We start from the raw sequence: 12,862 nt of genomic DNA, 5'->3' as shown, positions 1-12,862 counted from the left end.
ATACAGAGAGAGAGAGAGAGAGAGAGAGACAGAGATCATAGTGAACAAATGATTGGCCTGGTAGGCAGTGGAAAATACATGATTTTACATGGAACATGCAGATATCTTCGAAAAACAGGACATTGAGTTTTGGAAATTAGTGTTATAGTTGATTTGGAGTGAACCAAGTTACTGTTCAGTTTGGTTGTGGCTTTTGATGAAGGGATGGTCCATCTGAGATTGAAATTGGAGGAAGATTTCAGGATTTTTTCATGTTCTTGTCTTTCTGTTATGCCCCGAGGTAAAAAGCATTGGAAATGCTGTTAATTTTTTGCACGGCGAACTGCAGAATATTAACCAGTCTCACACCATTGCCATCACCTTGCCCTTGCAGATGCGGATAAAGTTCTCCAAGCTGACAGAAATTGAAAGCACTCGCATCCTGTGACGATGGTAAGTTTACTTTCTTAAAAAAAAAAATGCTTGCAGCTTAATGAGCATAATAAAGAGCACAGGGGCTCTGGTTAACACTGCTGCCTCATGGCACCAACAACTTGGGTTCAATTCCGCCCTTGGGTCACTGTCTGTGTGGAGTTTGCACATTGTCCATGTGTCTGCATGGGTTTTCTCCGGGTGCTCGAGTTTCCTCCCACGGTGAAAAGATGTGCAAGTTAGGTGCAAGTTAGGTGGATTGGCCATGCTAAATTTCCCAAGGTGTTCAGTGATTTGTAGGTTAGGTGAGTTATAGGTGGATGGGTCTGGGTGGGATGCTTTGAGGGGCAGTGTGGACGTGTTGGGCTGACGGACCTGTTTCCACATTGTAAGGATTCCCTGAATCATGATTCTATCATTTTACTGAGCGCAAAGGTACAATATTAGCCGGTCATATTTGTCTCACCTCTTTACACATTGACAAGAAAGCTTTAATTTTAGTTTCTATGCATTTGCAACGTGTCTGCTGTCTCTAACAAGGCTGACTATATCTCCTTCTCTAACGCGCATCTCCTGTCCCCTAACACCAAGAGGTGACACTTGCTTTTCGTTTCGTACAATCAGTAAAACAATAGGCTCCATATTACAGCCAGCGGCTTCTCTTAATGCTCACACACGGTTCTTTTTTTCCTCCAGGTATTGACCACTTATCATTTCTTATTCCTCATCTCATCTCTCTCTCACGCACTCTCTCTCTCTCTCTCTCTCTCTCTCTCTCTCTCTCTCTCTCTCTCTCTCTCTCTCTCTCTCTCTCTCTCTCTCTCTCTCTCTGTCATTATCTCTCCTCTCCCTGTTATCCCCCATCACTTGACTCACAGGCACAAACAGAAGTTCACAGTCACACTGTGTTGCACATGCATATCCTATCCCTCATGCTCAAACATACTATCCATACACACACAGAACCAGGAACACAGTCTCTCACTCACACATTCTGTCACATTCTCACTCATTCATACTCCGTACTGTCACACAGTCAAGCACGGTCTTGCACACATGCTGTGGCATACTTGCATGCACTGTCGCAGGATCTTTTGCCAATGCTCATACTCTCAAGTACACACAGACACCCCCCCCCCACCCCCGACAAATCTCTCCCTCACACACTTATGCTTGCAAATTTGCTTGCTCTCAAAGTCACTCGCTCTCACAGACACTCTCACAGCCTCATGCATGCTTGTAACACTCCCTCCTTGTGCTAATTCTTTTCACACACTCTCAAGCACAGACACTGGCGCACACATTCTGTCGTGCGCACACTCACACTTTCATGCACCATCTTTGCACTCTTGAACACAATCATATGCTCACCTCTCTCTCGCACACAGTCAATTTGATTTGAGTCATCATTGTCACTTGTGCCTTGGTACACTGAGAAGTTTTCTTATGCATGCAGTACAGACAGATCATACCATACAAAGTGCATTCGTGAAATGGAACATTGTACATCTTCTCTGTAGCTGTCACTGAGAGCGAGATCCAAGTTAGATCCAAAGGGCCTGTTCTGTGCTGTACTGTTCTATGTTCTATGTTCTAGATTTAAAATTTTAAGTGTTCTATTCAGATCCCCAATAACAGCGGTGAAGATGCAGTTCTTGAATCTTTTCACACATGTATACAAACTTTTTTACATCTTCCCTTCAGTCAAAGGTAGAAGAGAGTGTAATTGTTGGGTGAGAAGGGCCTTTGATTTTGTCAGTGGGTTTCCCGAGGCAGTGGCAAGTACAGGTGGAATCAATGAATGGAAGGCTGGTTTGCATAATGGACTATGCTGTGTTCACGACTCTGTAGTTTCTTATGACCTGAGGAAGAGCTGTTGCCAAACCATGCTGTGATAGGTTGCTTTCTATGGTACATCAATAATTGTTGTCCTTGTGGACACACTGAATTGCCTTAGCCTCTTGGGGAAATGGAGACATTGGTGTGCTTTTTTGCCCATTGTGACGATCTGGGTGGACCAGGAGAGATCGTTGGTGATCAACACTCTCAACTATCTCCACCTCAGCAACATCTCTCTCACTGTCTGATGCAGGCGCGCTCACACTCACATTCTGTCGCCCATTCTGTCTGTCTGTCTGTCTCTCTCTCCCTCATCGCCCACCTCTCTCGCTCTGTCTGTCGCGCGCTCGCTCTCTCCAATTCTGCCTGGAAGAAGAAAGGCAAGAGCCATAATAAATAGGGATTGTTCAGCTAGAGGAACCATGCTGTGATATGCATCCAGATAGGATGCTTTCTCTGGTACATCAATGAAAGTTGTCTTTGTGGACACACCAAACTGCCTTAGCCCCCTGGCAAGTAGAGACAAATGGTGTGCTTTTTTGCCAATTGCGACGATCTGGGTGGACCAGATTTTGCACAGTCGTACCTGTGACTCCATTGTGGCATATTAACCAGGTCAACAATGTCATTAAGGGGATCCTGAAGGAGGAGGACCCTAAGACACAGCTCGATGTACACATTGGTAAGATGAGTGATTTGGTTTGGGGTAACGCTTGCACCAAGCGTTCTGAGAGCTAGGCAGTGGATTAAATAGCAGGACCTGTAAAGTTGTAATCTCTGGATTATTCCTGGTGCCACATGCTGTGAAGGCAAGAAAAAGGGGAAGAAAACAGATGAATGCTTGGCTCAAGTGTTTGTGTTTGCGGAGGGATTTAGACTCCTGGATCTGAAGGAGAATTTGTGAGGATGGTATGTCCTCTACAAGTGGGCTGGTCTGCAGCTGAAGCAGAAAGGAACCAAAATCCTTGCACAAGGGTTTGCTAATGTTGTGAGGAATTTAAGCTATCGGCCTTGCAAGCAGTGGGCAGTTGAAGAGCAGGGAATTCACTGAGGGGTGAGAAGCTAATAAAATAATAATTATATTCTGGGATTTCAACTGCACAACATTAATTGAGATTAGACAAAAGTTTGACTTGGGAAATAATTCTTTAAATACATTTGATAGATTATTTTACATGAACATGGAGATGAGTTTGTAAGGCACAGTGCAATGCTGGATCTATTTCTGGGACACAAAGCCAGTGTTCCTTTGGCCCTCGATGTTGCGCCGACCTGTGAACTAATCTTAACCCATCCCCCAACACTATCCCATCATCATCCATATGCTTATCCAAGGACTGTTTAAATGCCCCCAATGTGGCTGAGTGAACTACATCAGCAGGCAGGGCGATCCTTATCGCTCTCCGACTAAAGAACCTGCCTTTGACATCTATCTCAAATCTATTATCGCTCAATGCGTAGCTCTGCCCCCTCAGACAAGCTGATGCCATCATCCTCAGAAAAAGACTCTCACTGTCCACACTATCTAGTCCACTGATCATCTTGTATGTCTCTATTAAATCCCCTCTGAACCTTCTTCTCTCCAATGAGAACAGACCCAAGACCCTCAGCCTTTCTTCCTCAGACCTTCGCTGCAGAGCAGGCAACATCCTGGTAAATCTCCTCTGAACCTTTTCCAATGCTTCTACATCCTTCCTGTAATTGGGTGACCAGAAATGCACGCAGTATTCCAAGTAAGGCTGCACAAGCTACATCTTTTAATTTACTCGCACAGAGTACATCGCGTGCAGGATACCTATTGACCTTTAGCCCCATTAGTTTCCCTAGCACCTCTTCTCTGGTGATATTTCCTGTCTTCTTTTTGCCCCTTGTTAATTAAGTAATTTTGAGATGCTATTTGTGTCTTTTGCTGTGCAGACTGGTATGAAGTATTTATTTGTCTCATTTGCTATTTCCTGATTCCCCATTATTATTTTTGCCGCCTCCATTCTTTAAGGGATCTGCTTTCACTTTGACCTCTTCCTTCATTTGTTTAAATAAGCTCTTATTGTCTGTTTCTTTTCTATTTCTCGGCTTTGAAATCTTTCCTTATTTCTGGTTTTCTACTAACCTTGGGCACTGACTGTTGAATTGGCAGAACATTGGAGAGAATGCTTAGGATATGAAATTTTTGGTCTGATAAATAGTACTCGACATGGTGCTGTTGCCTCCGCTCCTGCTCAGGTCTCTCCCAGTTGAAATGCCAAATGTGAGCCTGCCCATGCTCTTCACAGCTGCCCTGCAGCATTAAATGGCTGGAGGCAGGACAGCGGGCACCCTCTTGGATGGAAGTTCTACCTTGTAGAACTCCTGGCCACTTAGAGCCCAGAAGAGTCTGAAGTTGCTGTTGGCTGGATGGCGGGTCCCCGAGGGTTGTTAGGGGTTTTTAAAAGGTTGGATGAGAGTTTAAGGGCATGAAGTGCCTAGGATCAGGCCAAGGGGCCTGTGAACGATGTTCCCCTACCAACTCACTTTTTCTCGACTGGATTGTGCATGTAAAGCTGACTGTCTTTCTGATTGACATCTATCTCCTGACACAATAGAGGGGATCCCTTAAATTGCCATCAATTAGTCTCAGGAGGTCAAAGGATAGACAGGCTGCTTGACAGTTCCCCAGAACTTTCACACATGTACGCACAGTGCCCTCCAGATTTTGTGTGTTCTTCCCACCTTCGTATCTGTGGGATGGGGCTGTATAATCGAGCTCATAAGAAGTTATCCTGAGCCTTGAAATAGGACTGGAATGATGCAGCCAAATCTGGTGACTAAACTTCAAGACTAATAATTTTGGTAGTCTTGAATAATAATAATGAAATTTACCCAACTTGTTTTAAGAATGTGACATTTTATCATCAAATTTAGCTAATGCTGTTTTCATTGGAGTACAGGGGATTAATAAGTAGTTAATCGAGACATTAGGGATTACGATAGGTTGGGATAAGATAAACGTGGAAAAGCTGTGTTCCCATGGCTAATGGATGATGATACAAGGAGAAGGGAATGCATTCATGTTTTGGGGAAAAGATGTAGGGGGATGTAAAGAGGAATTTTTTTTTAAAGCAGTGAATGTTTCTGCCTGGCATTCGATGTTTTGACAATGTTTGCCAGATTTTGTTAGCATCTTGTGAACTAACATTGAATTGATACTTGCTTAACTACTAATTGTTTTTGGTAGACACTGTAGAACATACCATATGTATGGCAAAATAGCAAAATTACAAGAGAAATCTAGTTCAAAACCTAGGTAACAGAGCACCTTTTTAAACTTAACAAGAACGTGTCATTAACACACTTAATAGCTGCGACATAGTGTGATTTAAAAGAATGCTGATAACCCGAAGTGAAATAGGGGTTGTAAGATCCACTGTTTGAAACAAGTGAAGAGCCAATTAGATTGTACTTTGGATTTGGATGTAATGAGAATGCACGCCGATTGAAAGAGATGGATGTTTTAGGTTAAATTGTTGTGAGTGCTGCTTCATAAATATCAAGGAGGGCTTCATAACATATAAAGCTACTGTTCCTCCACCATTGTTCCACAGAAATTACTGAAGCAAACAACAGAATATGACCAGCATCACTGACGGTTCCCTAGTTAGATTTGACATTTTACATTTGAGAAGGAAATGGCCTGTTTCCATCATTCCAGAGTACTTTTGTGAATCATTGTATTTATTTCTAGGCCAAATAAAGGAATTAATTTTGTTTAATAGATCCAATAAGTTAAAACTGTAATCGAAGTTAGTTTTCTTCCTCCTTTGTAGTGGATCTGATGGAGTTGCACACAGCACAATGTGTCTTCGATCAACACAAATTGACACAAAACGAGCAACTTCTAAATGTGACTGAAGTAATCAACTGTTCAACGACCATTTATGATGGTTTGGAACAAAATCACAAAAACTAGGTCAATGTGCCACTCTGTGTCGACATGTATCTGAACTGGCTGCTGAACGTCTTTGATACGTATGTATGATTTACACTTGAATGTAGTATGTTTAGATTGTCCTAAGGTGCATTAAACTGCTTCCTGCATATTGGATTTTGATATATGCATGATCAGTTAAGTAAATGTGAAGATTGTCGACTGATTAAAATCAACCCTGGCATTGTTGACAGAAAGTTTCAGTGTGTTCTAATTTCATTTCAGTGAAAGAAATAAAGTAGTTGAAAGTTTTAGCGACTTTTGTTTTAAATCATAAAATTGAAACTGATATACTTTTGATTCCTTTTGGTCAGATCTGTACAGGATCATGTAGACATCGCGACACTCTGATTGCAATGCTCTTCACGGTTACAAATGTTAGTGCTGGAGAATGACGTGTATAATGCGCACAATATGCACATCATCCAGTTAATGTCAAGGAATAAACGGCCAGATGTTGAATAAAATTTTGTGACCGTCAATCTCGTAGAGTCATACAGCATAGAAACACCATATCTATGCCTACCAACAAATACCAAACTGCACTAATCTCATTTATCTACACTTGGTCCAGAGCCTACTTTGACCTAGCATTTTAAATGCTCATCCCAGATGCTTTTTAAATGTTGAGAATACCTGCCTCTACTTGCCCTCTCAGGCAGCGTGCTCCATACGTCTACCAGTTTTGACATGAAAAAGCTTTTCCTCAGACTTCCTCACCTTAAACTTGTGCCATCTGGTTTCATCCTCACCTTAAACTTGTGCCATCTGGTCTTAGACACATGTGCCGTGGGGAAAGAATTCTCACAATGAATTCTGCCTGTGCCTGTCATAATTTTCTATGCCTCAATCAGATCAGAGGAATTGAGTATAAGAGCAAAGTGGTCCTTCTGCAGCTGTACAGGGCCCTGGTGAGACCACACCTGGAATACTGTGTGCAGTTTTGGTCTCCCAATTTGAGGAATGACATTCTTGCTGTTGAGGGAGTGCAGCGTAGGTTCACAAGGTCAATTCCCGGAATGGCGGGACTATCATATGTTGAAAGATTGGAGCGACTGGGCTTGTGTCCTCTCGAGTTTAGAAGGATGAGAGGGGATCTGATTTAGGCGGATAGGATTATTAATGGATTGGACACTGTGGAGGCAGGAAGCATTTTTCTGCTGATGGGTGAGTCCAAGAGGGAGAGAGAAAACAGGAAATTGTAGACCGGTTAGCCTGATGTCAGTGGTGGGAACGATGCTGGAGTGAATTATAAAAGATGAAATTACAACTCATTTGGATAGCCGGAACAGGACAGGTCAGAGTCAGCATGGATTTACAAAGGGGAAATTGTGCTTGACGAATCTTCTGGAATTTTTTGAGTATGTAACTATGAAGATAGACAAGGGAGAACCAGTGGATGTCGTGAACCTGGACTTTAAGAAAGCCTTTGATAAAGTCCCACATCGGAGACTAGTGAGCAAAGTCAGGGCACATGTTATTGGGGGCAAAATACTGACTTGGATTATAAATTGACTGGCTGACCGGAAACAAAGAGTCGTGATGAACGGGTCACTTTCGGAATGGCAGGCAGTGGCCAGTGGGGTACCACAAGGTTCGGTGCTGGGACCACAGCTGTTTACAATATCCATTAATGATAGAGATGAAGGCATTAAAAGTAATCTTAGCAAATTTTCCAACGACACAAAGCTGGGTGGCAGTGTGAAATGTGAGGAGGATGTTATGAGAATACAGGATGACTTGGATTGGCTCGGTGAGTGGACGGATGGCTGATAGATGCAGTTTAATGTTAATAAATGTGTGGTTATCCACTTTTTTGGTAGCAAGAACAGGAAGGCAGATTACTATCTCAATGGAGTCAAGTTGGTAAAGGGGAAGTACAATGTGATCTTGGTGTTCTTGTACATTAGTCAATGAAAGCAAGCATGCAGGTACAGCAGACAGTGAAGAAAGCCATTGGCATGCTGGCCTTCATAACAAGAGGAATTGAGTATAGGAGCAAAGACGTCCTTCTGCAGCTGTACAGGGACCGAGCTTAGAAGGATGAGAGGGGTCTGATTGAGATGCAGAAGATTATTAAAGGATTGGACACTCTGGAGGCAGGAAGCATGTTTCTGCTGATGGGTGAGTCCAGAACCAGAGGTTCTGTTTAAAAATAAGGGGTAAGCCATTTAGAACAGAGTTGAGGAAAACCTCCTTCACTCAGAGAGTGGTGGATATATGGAATGCTCTGCCCCAGAAGGCTGTGGAGGCCAAGTCTCTGGATAGTTTCAAGAAAGAGATGGATCGATCTCTTCAAGATAGTGGAATCAAGGGTGATGGGGATAAGGCAGGGACAGGATACGGATTGTGGATGATCAGTCATGATTATAATGAATGGTGGTGCTGGCTTGAAGGGCCGAATGGCCTACTCCTGCACCTGTTGTCTGTTGTAAAAGTTAATTGTAGAAGAATGATTAAGATGGTCCCATATATATGGTGTTGGCAGCTGGTTCACATTGGGAAAACAACATGGTTGATCTTGATTCTACTCCTACTTGTTACACAGAAGCCTCTTCGAGCAACAATTCTTGAATGCCACAATGATGCCACCCGAAGGTTGCAGGAACAGCAACTCATATTCAGCTTGGGAACCCTGCAGCCCAATGGTATCAATGTGGACTTCACCAGCTTCAAAATCTCCCCTTCCCCCACCGCATCCTAAAACCAGCCCAGTTCGTCCCCTCCCCCCACTGCACCACACAACCAGCCCAGCTCTTCCCCTCCACCCACTGCATCCCAAAACTAGTCCAACCTGTCTCTGCCTCCCTAACCTGTTCTTCCTCTCACCCATCCCTTCCTCCCACCCCAAGCCGCACCTCCATCTCCTACCTACTAACCTCATGCCACCTCCTTGACCTGTCCGTCTTCCCTGGACTGACCTATCCCCTCCCTACCTCCCCACCTATACTCTCCTCTCCACAAACTATCTTCTTTTCTCTCCATCTTCGGTCTGCCTCCCCCTCTCTCCCTATTTATTCCAGAACCCTCACCCCATCCCCCTTTCTGATGAAGGGTCTAGGCCCGAAACATCAGCTTTTGTGCTCCTGAGATGCTGCTGGGCCTGCTGTGTTCATCCAGCCTCACATTTTATCATTCTTGAATGTTGATGGGACGTTGAAATGCAGGTAGATTATCGTGATCACTTGTTGAAAATGGATAGCAGCTAGTAGTTCTCTTTCGTCTCAACTAGTGACCAGTAGGCAACGGTCAAACAGTACCTAACCCAGAGGACACAAGCTCCTCTGAGACAAGATGTTAGTTGATTCTCATGAATAACTACCTGCAGATGGACTATCTGCAGATAAAGCATGGTATTAAATCTCACATATACTGCTCTCAACCGTTTTAATCAAAGTATTTATCACTCGTTGCATAGAAACAGATCACAAAACTGAAATGGCATATGCACAAATGCCAGCATAGAAGTTCTATACAGTAGCATTTTGTTTAAAGTTGTATTTGTAAAATAAAAGGGTGAAGTATTAACTTTCACAAATCATATTAACATGCTGTAGAAATCCGTGGAAGTGAGAAATTTGTTTTTTGATTCAATACATGTCTGACAAATGACAATTCAAAGAGATCTTTGTTTCAGCTGCAGTGGGTTGTGGAGTCGACCTCATTAGGGGCTTTTAAGTGACTATTTGACAGGCATATGGGTGTTAATACAAGATAGGGGTGGAGGTTAGATAGACCTGAGGTTTAGGGTAAAAGTTCAGCACGACATCATGGGCTGAAGGGCCTGTACTGTTCGATGTTCTATGTATCTTATGCTGTATTCAAATAAGTAGTCAGTCAGTGGCATTCTGTAACTTCCTTTTCCAGGGGTAGGAGTGGAAGAATCAGAGTGTTTCTTTGAAAATTGGCTTGATGTGTCTGTCCAAGGGTCATCTGGAGGAAAAAATACAAGTGTAAGTACGAAATCTATCATTGCCGATACACATGTAAACTGTAGATTTAACTGTACGTAAACTTTGTTTAACAAACTAGCCCACTCAATAAACTGACAAAAATTACACACCAGATGTTTACTGTATTCTCATCATCTCTGTGATGTCTGGTGAGGGTGCAAGTGAGAAGGCTCCCTGCCAGTAAGTTTGAGTTAAGGCGAAGTTGCATCATTGCTGAAGTTATTTATGCTGTAAATGAAGGAGAACAGTAATGTGTATATCCCATGCGTTATGTTCCTGTTATTGAGTGTGTGTTTTTTGTGTGTGTGGGCCTATTGATCAACTGGAATTTTTGATTATTCAGCCCATTCCTGGTACCACGGGTACTGTTTAACAAAAGGTTTGCTGTCTTAGTATATTTCTCTATTTCGTCACTGCCACTATTAATGTTAAGTTAGAGCATGGTCTTTGCAGAATCTGCACAGTGCATTCCTGCTGGATAAATGATGCACTACATCTGTATGATGCCATTGCTTCTCAACGACACCAACTTCGCAGCTGTTTTTGTTACCAATAATGTTTTCATCATTAGAATACTTGGAAAATATTCAGAAGTGCTGTATGACTCGACTGCTCACTTGCAGCAGTGATAACACTTAATGTGAGGTCATGTTTTTCCCCATTTGATGTTGTGTTGTCAACAATGTATCTCACAACTAATGGGCATATTTCATTGAAACCTGGTCTGTACAGGTATGGTCCAAGGAAGAACTGATTAGTTTTTGACAGATCTAGATTTATTTCTCTATTTTTTAAAAACATCAGTTAAAATTCGTTGGATAGGCAAATGATCATCTTTCTAGAATATTGTTGATTGATTTAGAATGTTGTGGATTGTGACAGCCCTGATAGTAGAATTTTTCATAACTATCAAAATATGAGCAGAATTTTCAGAGCAGATTATCAAATTGGCCTGAAGCTTTCTCAGTGAGATGGAAGCTTTTAATAAAAGGATTTATTTTGTCGGCCTTGCATTTACAAAGAATCAGTCAAGTGGAGAAATGCCTCAAAGAAAAGCTGTGTAATTATAGAGTCATGGATGTTTGTTGCACAGGAGGAGGCCGTGCGCTCTGTCGTTACTGCACTGCTCAACAAAGATCTGTCTACATTGAACTCACAGTACATTGATTTCCTTTTTGATTGTTTGACCCATAGCCCTGGAGCCTACAGCAACAGAAGTGAATATCTAAATACTGCTTAAATATTCAGACACTTTCTGAATCAGCCACACTTTCCGTCAGTGAGTTCATGTCAACTAATGGAAAAAGCAGCTTCCAGTTATCCTTTCTATGCCCTTCAAAATCTTAAACACCTTTTACCAGGTCCCCTTGTCTGCTCCAATCTTCTCGTCGGTCAGATGGGCAGGTCAGTGGCAGATTGATATAGCCTGAAGAAGGAATAAGATAAGAGAGTACTTAATGTGGCAAAGCCTGTCGTGCCCGATGGAGGTCAGCAACGGCAGTCAGCAGTGAAGTCCACTGGCAAGGATGGGCGGGTTTTAGCCCAGCGCAGGGAATACAAACCATCACGGGGGAAGCCTCGTTCAGAGTGTCTGCAAACTCGTGGCTTAGGAAAGGACTGTAATAGAACATAGAACCGAACAGGACAGCACAGAACAGGCCCTTCAGCCCACAATGTTGTGCCGACCATTGATCCTCATGTATGCACCCTCAAATTTCTGTGACCATATGCATGTCCAGCAGTCTCTTAAATGACCCCAATGACCTTGCTTCCACAACTGCTGCTGGCAACGCATTCCATGCTCTCACAACTCTCTGTGTAAAGAACCCGCCTCTGACATCCCCTCTATACTTTCCACCAACCAGCTTAAAACTATGACCCCTCATGCTAGCCATTTCTGCCCTGGGAAATAGTCTCTGGCTATCAACTCTATCTATGCCTCTCATTATCTTGTATACCTCAATTAGGTCCCCTCTCCTCCTCCTTTTCTCCAATGAAAAGAGACCGAGCTCAGTCAACCTCTCTTCATAAGATAAGCCCTCCAGTCCAGGCAGCATCCTGGTAAATCTCTTCTGAACCCTCTCCAAAGCATCCACATCTTTCCTATAATAGGGCGACCAGAACTGGACGCAGTATTCCAAGTGCGGTCTAACCAAAGTTTTATAGAGCTGCAACAAGATCTCATGACTCTTAAACTCAATCCCCCTGTTAATGAAAGCCAAAACACCATATGCTTTCTTAACAACCCTGTCCACTTGGGTGGCCATTTTAAGGGATCTCTGTATCTGCACATCAAGATCCCTCTGTTCCTCCACACTGCCAAGAATCCTATCCTTAATCCTCTACTCATCTTTCAAATTCGATCTTCCAAAATGCATCACCTCGCATTTATCCAGGTTGAACTCCATCTGCCACCTCTCAGCCCATCTGCAGCGAGCAGCAGCGGAGGCAAGACGGACCCGGAAGACTGCAGCTAAGGTAAAGCAGTTTATTTTTAAAATTACTTACCGGTAGCGGGCAGCGGTGTTTTTTTTTCCTCTCAGACAAGGAGTGGGAGCAGCAGAGGAAGTGACGAGGACCAGAGGGGCAGCCGGGAAGGAAAGCAGTGACCATATATATCAGAGATAATGGGAACTGCAGATGCTGGAGATTCCAAGATAATAAAATGTGAGGCTGGATGAACACAGCAGGCCAA

The 12,862-nt window shown here is 43.1% G+C and overlaps 2 long non-coding RNA genes across 5 annotated transcripts in view; both read left to right on the top strand.

The window, feature by feature from the left end:
• LOC132209058 (uncharacterized) overlaps positions 1-12,799 on the top strand; it is a 33,099-nt gene extending 20,300 nt beyond the window's left edge. For 2 of the 4 annotated variants that reach the window (XR_009445153.1, XR_009445150.1), the window contains 3 exons: positions 374-432; positions 10,082-10,167; positions 12,564-12,797. This is a non-coding gene — a long non-coding RNA (uncharacterized LOC132209058). Of the gene's footprint in view, positions 1-373; positions 433-6,074; positions 6,256-10,081; positions 10,168-12,563 lie in introns of those variants that run through there. The other 2 variants (XR_009445151.1, XR_009445152.1) reach the window with 2 other exon arrangements.
• Positions 1-12,862, top strand: part of LOC132209060 (uncharacterized) — a 228,941-nt gene that overhangs the window by 92,314 nt on the left and 123,765 nt on the right. The window lies entirely within an intron of this gene.

The sequence above is a fragment of the Stegostoma tigrinum genome, unplaced genomic scaffold, assembly GCF_030684315.1.
Source record: "Stegostoma tigrinum isolate sSteTig4 unplaced genomic scaffold, sSteTig4.hap1 scaffold_64, whole genome shotgun sequence".
Taxonomy (NCBI): domain Eukaryota; kingdom Metazoa; phylum Chordata; class Chondrichthyes; order Orectolobiformes; family Stegostomatidae; genus Stegostoma; species Stegostoma tigrinum.
The sequence above is the reverse complement of the archived record's forward strand: the minus strand, read 5'-3'. Positions and strand labels throughout refer to the sequence as shown.